Below are 9,400 nucleotides of genomic sequence, written 5' to 3' on the forward strand. Positions count from 1 at the left end.
TAGAGGTCTTCGAGTGAGCTGCGATTACGTGAAGCAGCATCCAGCAATCCGAGGGCGCGGTTGATCACATCGAGCAAGTGAGAGAACCGGACACCAGTTGGAGGAGGAGGAATCACATGAAAACACGTGAAGAAAAATAAAAAAGAATGTTACCTAGCAGGGCGGGGGAACATTGTTCATATGGTGTGAGGGTTTTGGTTGAAATTATTTTTTAAATTCAAATCCGACAATGCCCACATCGATTTATCTATCTATCGAGGACTTGGAGGTGGAATTGACGATCTAGGAGTCGCTTCCTAGGGCTTTTTCGATGTGCCTGATAGTTCGTTTTCGAGTTCGGTTCTACCAAATTCAGGTTTTACGATGACTGATTTGGAATTTTGGCTTAGAGGACGATGACATCTTTTGCGGACAGAAATTCGCATATTCCGCTATCTAATGCGTAAGACAAAATTTGTAAGTGTAGTAGTGTACGATTTCAAATTTTTCTTGTGCAGTGGGTATCTTGATCAAGCTTTTAGAGCGAGAAGAAGCCTTGAAGAGATGAAGGATGCTGAATGGAAGTTTCATTAGAAAATGAAGCTTTGTCAGCCACAATTCATTTGGCACTCGCCCCCGAGATCAAGTATACAATTATGCTGTAGTAGGCCCCCGCCCCTCAAAAAAAATGCTTACAGGACATTCCAAATACCATTCAGACAACACTAAGAAGAACAATATACACGTCATCAGGCAACACACTGCCGGCGCGGCAGGACATGGTGCCGCGGCTAAGGCGCGGCCAGCCTATGACGCCGCCGGCTTAGGCGCTGCCAGCCTAGAGGCGTGCCGCCGGCTTTTGCGCGCGAACAGCTTAAGGTTGCTCGCGCGCTTTAGGCCGCAACAGCTTAAGGTGCCGCGGCTATTATAAAGATGCTCTGTGGCCGTTACAAGGCAGTTATACGATGAGTTTTGAGGCTCACGTGAGCCCGTAGTATTCAGAATATGAACGTGTTGCTGACGTGGACAAGCAGTTAAACCACGAAAAAGGTGGTTAAAGATCGTGGCGAGAACCGGTTTTCAGGCACCTGATGGAACGTGCTTTGGTAACTTGCCTCTTTTGGCCGCTTAGCCCAGCCTTAGGGTCGGTTGTGTCCGACCCGTGCCGGCGCGGGTCGGATCATTCCGACCCGCACGGGCGCGGGTCGGTTTGGTCTGTCCTGCGCGGCGCGCTGAGTTTCGCTGATTTCTTGTGTTTTTACGACTTTTCCGATCTTCCGGGACTTGTAGTTTCTCCCGTTTTGTTTACTCATCCGTCGAGTTGATTAATGTACGTTGATTGACGCCATCGTGAACTGATTGACGCGCGCACTGATTGACATGCACGAGCTGAATGATGCGTGCGTGTTAACTGACTGTTGGGTGCGTTTGTACGCTTTGAGTTGATTAACGCATGCGGTCCACTTGGTGTTTTCCATTGCGGTGGTTCATTGTCGTGTCATCAACAGTTTGCCGATTCGCTTCATGCGCTTGTCGGCGTTGGATAATCCTCTTTGATTTGGATAACGACGTTCATCACCTTCTCTTTGTCTTGAACTGTGTGCGGGCACCCATAGGCATTTTTAGACGCCTACAGATACCCCCTCCAAAGTATTTCAGACTCTTTCTTTTATAGAGGAGTCTGGAATGCTTTGGATAAGATAGGCCATCTCCTCTATTTCGTAGAGCGACCTTTAACTACCTCAATCTCCTCAATTTCGTAGAGTGACCTTGAACTATCTCAATTCTTAACTTCTTCAGTCTTCAATCTATTCATTGTTTTGTCGAATAGGTGAAGTTCTTCCGGCGCTGCGTTTATCGTCTGACCGCTGTCGAAATCTTGAACTGAGATTGGTGTGTAACTTTCATATCTGATTGTAACTGAAATCCTTGGAGTCATCTTTTGCCTTATTTTGGCGAAATTGCTGATGCGTTGACCGGCATCGATCTTTACTGTAACGCGTTGACCGGCGTTAACACAGTTTATACTCGTACGTTTGCTGGAGTCTACACAGTTTAAGCTCTTAAGGCATTGGAGCGTGACGGTCCTGAATGTTGGGCTGCAGGACCAACTATTAAAGCTGATTCATCTGCACATGTGAATCTTATCCTGAAGTTTGTTGGATGTTCAAGTCATGAGACCAACTAATGAAGCCGATACGTCAATAACTTGCATTTATAGAATTTTTTTGGTAAATTCTCAGCCATCAACGGGTTTGATAAGCCTTTACCGACTACCGTTTGAGTCGGGCTAGCATGCGGATTATTTAAGTCCGTTCCGCATGTAACGTTATGCTAAAAGAGTTAGCTCTTTTAGTGCTACGATATTGAATACGTAGACTTCGTCTTTCTCCTGTGAAAAGACTAAACAGCGACGTGTATCAGACGTAGACTTTAAGGTTTTTGGCAAACCCTCAGCCTTCAACGGATTTGGCGTGCCTTTACCGATTACCGTTTGAATCGGGCTTGCATGCGGATTGTTTAAGTCCGTTCCGCATGTGACGTTGTGCTAAAGGAATGAACTCCCTTAGACTTGATGCTACGATATTGAATACGTAGACTTCGCCATTGTTACGGGAATAGTCTACCCGTCAACGTGTGTTAGACGCTGACCTATCCCTACTTAGGCTTCGGGATAAAAGTCCCCAGATTAGAATTCTGGTGTCTTCTTCAATCGGTGAAAGACTAAACCGGCAACGCGAGTTAGGCGTTGACTTATCCCTAGACTCGGTCGTTTTTACGGGAACGAACCACCCAGCAACGCGGGTTAAGCGTTGACTTATCCCTACTTAGGCTTCGGGATAAAATGCCCCAGACTGGATTCTGGTGTCTTTTTCAATCGGTGAAAGACTAAACCGGCAACGCGTGTTAGGCGTAGGCTTATCTCTATTTAGGAGTTGAGATAAAATTCCCCGTGCACAAAGTGCACGGATTGGAAGTTGGGAATTGCGTCCTTTTTTTTTAGGGTAAAGACAGACTGGAAAATGGAAGAGGAAGAATTTTATATTCTATCTTCCGGCACTGAAGAGGAAGAATTTTATATTCTATCTCCAGTTGGAAAGGAAACTCAAGGTGGGATCTCCACCCTCAGAATCCGAAATGATGAAACTAAGAGTGGGATCTCCACTCTGAGAATCGGAAAGATTCAAACGACCCTAACTTTTATAGGATTGGTCATTCGATCCAAAAAGAGTCCCTCATTTATTGAGGAGAAAGCCCAATTTCGACCCTAACTTTTATAGGTTTGGTGGAAAAAGGAAAAGATGGAAGTCTTTCGTTTATCGAAAAGGATAACTCAATCTTAGTCCTAACTATCTGCAGGTTTGACTAAGTAAAGTTGGAGACAATCCTAACTTTTATAGGTTTGATTGCTCAATTGAAAGTGGACCTCTCGTTCATGAAAGGAATCGAGAGGAGAATCTGGTTGTGGCCCTAACTTTTATAGGTTTGACCAAGGAAGCAGTGAAAGTGGGAGGTTTGAGATGATCTTACCTTTTACAGGCTTGATCGTTCAATTTGAAAGTGGACCTCTCGTTCATGGAAGGAATCGAGAGGGGACTTTGGTTGTGGTCCTAACTATAGGAAGGTTTGACCAGGTAGACAGTGAGAGTGGGAGTACAAATCATAGTGGGGGTTTAGTGTTTATCACCTTGTTCGTAATTATCGGGTTATCCCTAAGAAAATTACATATAGCGTTCTTCTGGGAACTTCCCATTACATGAATCATCCACCCCCAGCTTCTTTCTTGGAACTGGGTCTGACTTTGTACTCCGTTACATGTCCGGGTTATCCTTAAGAATATTAGCGTAACATTCTCCAGGAACTTCCCATCAACGGTAGGAAACAGTTTAGACTCATATACCTATTGGAGTATCAGGGAGCAGTTTAACCTCATATACCGATTGGAGGAGTAAGAAGCAGTTTATACTCTTATACTTGTCGGAGTGTTGAGAAGCAGTTTATACTCTTAACTGTCGAGGTTATCTGCGACTTAACTGAGCGATATAACGCCGGCTTCAACGCAGGTTTTGGATGTTAATTCTTGAGAGGGCGAAGCAAGCGCTTGGGGAATTGAAGGATCCTTCTGTGGTATGCACAATACTTTTGGATCCAAAAATGTTATCAGCTTGCGGCTCCTGATTTGTGATGGTGGGAAAGCTTAATCTTGTTGTTTTCCAAGAGAGATTCGAAAGATGGGCTGGAACGTCCTCGTCCCTTGAATAGAATACTCTTTTGGAAGGTCTCGGGTCCGAAGTCTTTTGCTGCCTTGCGGATTGCTGTTGTGACGTTTGATTTTGTACTAACAGGATACTGGGCAGGTTTGGTCCTGCCCTTACCACGGGAGGCAAAGTTTGAGTTCGGAGATTGGCTGTCGTTGGCTCCTCTCGCCTTCTTGCTTCCGGAGGAAGCGTTCGGCTTGTTCACCGCGCGCTCATTTAAGTTTTTCGGCAAGTTGTTTAGACGGTGCGCTCCCATAACTTCCAATACTCAAGTAGATAGGTTGTTTATGAACATGTCTGGAGATGAAGTCCTCCGTGATCGGATCTCGGGCAGTTAATTGCTTTATTCACGGAAGCGGCTTGACCGAAGTCGTCGACTGTTCGTCATTTCTTGCTTCTCATCGATAAAGTGTCTGATGGATACCTCATCGTCGTCATCAAAGAAACTGCCTAAGGAATGAGGGCTCTGCCATATCGTCCAGTTGTTAATACTTCGCGGCTTGAGAGCGGCGGTAACCATCGAAGCGGGGCCCGCGAAGGGTACCAACGAATGACCGAACCATCAAAGGCTTCATGCCGGAGATCTATACCTAAAGTGGGACTTGAAGTAGATGCAGATGTTGAGTGGTGAACCTTTCCCGTGCAAACGGCGGTGAGTTAATCAAGTTGAACTTCGCGCGGGGTATGGCTATTGTGTCCACTCTCTTGGTATAGGAGCATGGAATGGCCAGTCCTCTTTTACGGCTCTTCGATCAGACATTAGAGCGTTGATTTACTCTGCGAGATCTTCATTATTCTCATCCTCGCTCGTAATCGGCTTTGACGATTCTTAAGAAGGAATAAACGGGGCCACCCCCAGCGTTGTCGGTGCTTTAGTGGGGCCACCCCCAAGCGTTTTGGTCACCGGGAGGGTCATCAGCATTTGGCGACGTTGGTCATACAGCATTGAGACGTGCATGCCACATCTGAATCGCTGGCCTGGCTGTGGATCAGTACGGGTTGCGATGGCTGAGATTCACCGATACTGATTGGATAGAGCGCGAATTGTTGGTCATGCTCTTCCTTATCCGTAGCCATAGCCATTTTGCCATTTCAATCTTGAATGCCTCTTTCTGTTTGGTTAAAGAGCATCCTCAGAATTTTGGCGATTTGCTCGTATTGATGCATGAACACTCACGGGATTGTCCGGCGGACTGGATACCGGTATTATCAGAAGGATGCCGAGTTAGCGTCCGATGCCTTCATCATGCCGAGGATAACCCTCCTCTGCATTCTCTGATAATCGGCTTTGTCTAATAAGTCCCTGATCGGGGCAAACGCTGGTTAGACGATGCATACAAGCCGGTCAGAGCTAGGAAAGGTCCGAATTGATTTTTCCCTTATTAGGCGCATATTGATCGGTAACCTTGGGGGTTCGTGCACCTGAACGTACCGATGCGTTTCTTAGGCGGAGGCGGCTTTAGTATTAGACTGTATCCTTTCGTTGGAGGATCCTCTCAAAATACCGAGAGGCCCTCTGCGGAGCGGTCTTGGGGCAGGCTACACGCTGATAATACTGGCCCTGATAAGTTCGGCGTACGGGTAAGTGGATTTGGTTTCTGTGGGGGGGCATATTCTCTTCTGAGAGCTGGCGTTCATACCCCCAGCCGCGATAGTACAACTCATGCGATCAGATGACGGGCGGAGAAAGCCTATCGTGTGTGACATGGATTCCCTGGTATAGGCGTTGTCATCGTCAGATGAATACGTTTCTTTGCAGGGATTTGCCGCTTTATTAGCATTCTTTAAGAGTCAACGTGTTTAGAACTACGCTTTTGGGAGCGCATGATCTCAACAGGCTCTTGGTTTTGGATACACACCCCGCAGGCGGGGGGAAATTGGAGTTTTCCCTTTTATGAGAAGGCTTGAAATTGTTGCGAGGGCTGTCGACCCTCCAGCTCGACGAGTCCTCGGGTTCAGTCACCGGATCCAAAACGTTCTTCGATCAGAAACTTTGCTCGATCCTCGGTGCAAAAGGACGGGCGCAGGCGATTCGACTATCCTCATCTTTGAATCGGGACAAATCCACGTTGTCAGCGTGGGCCCACCGCCGGAGGTACGGAACTACACAGGGATCGACGAAACAGGTGTAATGAAGCATCTTCTGCCTTGAACTCTGGCGGGGCGGGTCAGTTAAGTGACGCGGACAGGTTGGAGGTCGGATTCCAAGTGACCGGCAAAGTGGAGGGTGCGGATTTGGGTGACGGCGCGAAAGTGGAGGGTCGGGGACCGCAAGTGACGCCACGATTTGGAGGTGCGGATTTGGACGCTGCTGCAGATGTGGCGGGTCGATTTTGGTGAGCCGCCCCCTCCCCGGCGCCGGCCGCTGCAGATTGGAGGGTGCGAACCAAGTGACCCCGCGATTTAGAGGGTGCGGATTGGGCGACTGCAGATTGGCGGGTTCGGATTTTGGTGTCGACCTCGATTGGGCGGGTCGGCAATTTTGGTGACCTCAGATTGGCGGGTCGGATTTGAGTGACGCCGCGGACCGGCGGGTCGGATTGAGTGACCCGCATTTTTCGATCTTTCGGCCGCCGTCTTGGACTTTGGGCCTCCCAAACTTTGTGCAGTTTTGGTGCTTGCTTTTCGCACTTCTTCCGGCTTGCAATCTTTTGACCTCTTGCGCAAGAATTCGCGCGGCGGGGTGCAGGAAAAAAAGTACGCGACGCTTTTTGATCGCTCTTTCAAGAGTTGAAGCGGGTCCTTTTGACTTGTACGCCATTCAGCTTGTTGGTATTGGAGGAGAGGGCATTTTTCCGGCTGTTGGGGCGCTTGACGTTGCTAATTTCAGGAATGCCGCCTGCATAACGGATCCCGTCAATTGAGCTCCAAGGCTCTAGGCGGAGTTGGCGCGGCACAAGCGTTGCGCTGGCCTTTGGACGAGTTCTCTTTGAATAAAATAGGCGCGCCTTTCTGTACTCACTCCTTGATTGAGGAGGAAGTTCAGATTCTTGCAGGATCCGGACCTCATTGGAGACCGAAGGGCGTTGTTTAAGGTTCAGCTAGCGGCAACAACGGGGCGTTGGATCTTCCTTTCGCTTGCGAGAGGCGGAGGATCTGGAAGGAGGAGGACGAGGACAGATAAGATTTCCTCGAACTTCCAGTTGGTCGAACTCCATACTCGACACTTCTTAACGGGATGCAGATCCGAGGTTGGCGACAGCGACAGCTTCCGGAAGCGAAGCTGTTGGCTCCCACTGTGGTCGCCAGTTTGTTTGTTGACGAAAGTTAAATGTATTCATTGCGGTATTCATGTACAACTCAATCGTTACAATGAAGAACAAAAAAGATTGTCCTTTTTATAAGACTTTTACACAATGTAAAACAAAATTACAACTCTCTCGTCAAAACAAACGCAGAGATCGTTTATCGGTCTTCTTGCTTGCGTGGGATCTTTGCCTGTGCCGGGGTTTATCGTGGACCGCCTTAGATCTGGATCCGGTTGATGAAAATTTGGCAGAGCTTCGCCTTCGCCGAGGAAGTATTTGATTTGAAGCGTTGAAATCGACCAAGCGAAATCAAGGGCTCTTCTCGAGATTAGACCAAGCTAATCTCAAGGGACGGACGGGAACGTGGCGTCGGATCTCTCGAACTCTCCTTCTTTATGCGAAGAACTCGCCAAGATCTGTCAACCCTCGCTGAAATTCGTGCTCCCTTTGACTCCACAATCCGCGCACCTCCTGTTTCTTGATAATCAATCGCCCTTCAAAAATGGAGGCCTTGACTCATATTTATAGGCCTCGAATGCGGTTATTTGGATGAGAACAAGTGATTTGGCTCTATCTTCAGTTGACAACAGCCTAACCACGTTTGTAGATGATATCAAGTCAGTTGGGAACCTCTGGAACCAACAAATCTCTTGAGAAAAATCATCAAAAACCGAACCCGATCGAAACAGCGCGTGCAGGACAAGTCTGACCCGCCGCTTGCGCGGGTCAGGATGGAACCGACCCGCGCGTCCGCGGTCGGTTGATTCCGACCCGCGCCGGCGCGGGTCGGTTGATTCCGACCCGCGCCGGCGCGGGTCGGATCATTCCGACCCGCGCTTGCGCGGGTCGGATCATTCCGACCCGCACGGGCGCGGGTCGGTTTGGTCCGTCCTGCGCGGCGCGCTGAGTTTCGCTGATTTCTTGTGTTTTACGACTTTTCCGATCTTCCAGGACTTGTAGTTTCTCCCGTTTTACTCATCCGTCGTGTTGACTTGTATGCTCTACGCGAGTTGATTAATGTACGTTGATTGACGCCATCGTGAACTGATTGACGCGCGCACTGATTGACATGCACGAGCTGAATGATGCGTGCGTGTTAACTGACTGTTGGGTGCGTTTGTACGCTTTGAGTTGATTAACGCGTGCGGTCCACTTGGTGTTTTCCATTGTGGTGGTTCGTTGTCGTGTCATCAACAGTTTGCCAATTCGCTTCATGCGCTTGTCGGCGTTGGATAATCCTCTTTGATTCGGATAACGACGTTCATCACCTTGAATTTGAAACCTGCACGTTGCCGCATATATAAGCCCGCATGCTACCACTTCACTCTTGAGGCAGACGCACAAGTTTGTCCACAAACTGTATAAAATAAAAAAGAGAACAAACCGAGACAGATGTCATAAAAGTTATATCTATATTTGAAACTCAAAGACATGAAAAATGAACAGCCTGCAAATTTATACAAAGTATTAATCTCTTAAGCTAATTGTGCAGGTCTGAGTCCATGCATATAAAAGTTTTAGAAAAGGTGCAATACTGTAAATTCCAGTTATAACTAATTTGTAAATTCTCTTAAGAAACATTATTTTGAATGAAAATTACATTCATGATCATTAGAAGATCGCCATGACTCCCGGAATTCACCAGCCTGCCTCTGCCTGCAAGTTTGAGGCAAGTATTTTAATTGGAGAATGTTCATTTCATCCTCTAACCAGTGAAGGTGCTTGTCTTTGTCAGTTCGAGATATAACTAATTTCACTGGTTTTGCGGTGATTGAAACTTAAATGTTGGATATAAGTTTCAAGAAACATATATGTCTGCAAGAAGTATATAAACCATGAGGTTATCATGACATATTGTTACTCAAAAGGATAATATCATGGCATGTTGTGATGCGCCAAATTTCCTATCCAACC

The sequence above is a fragment of the Asparagus officinalis genome, chromosome 10, assembly GCF_001876935.1.
Source record: "Asparagus officinalis chromosome 10, Aspof.V1, whole genome shotgun sequence".
NCBI classification, from domain to species: domain Eukaryota; kingdom Viridiplantae; phylum Streptophyta; class Magnoliopsida; order Asparagales; family Asparagaceae; genus Asparagus; species Asparagus officinalis.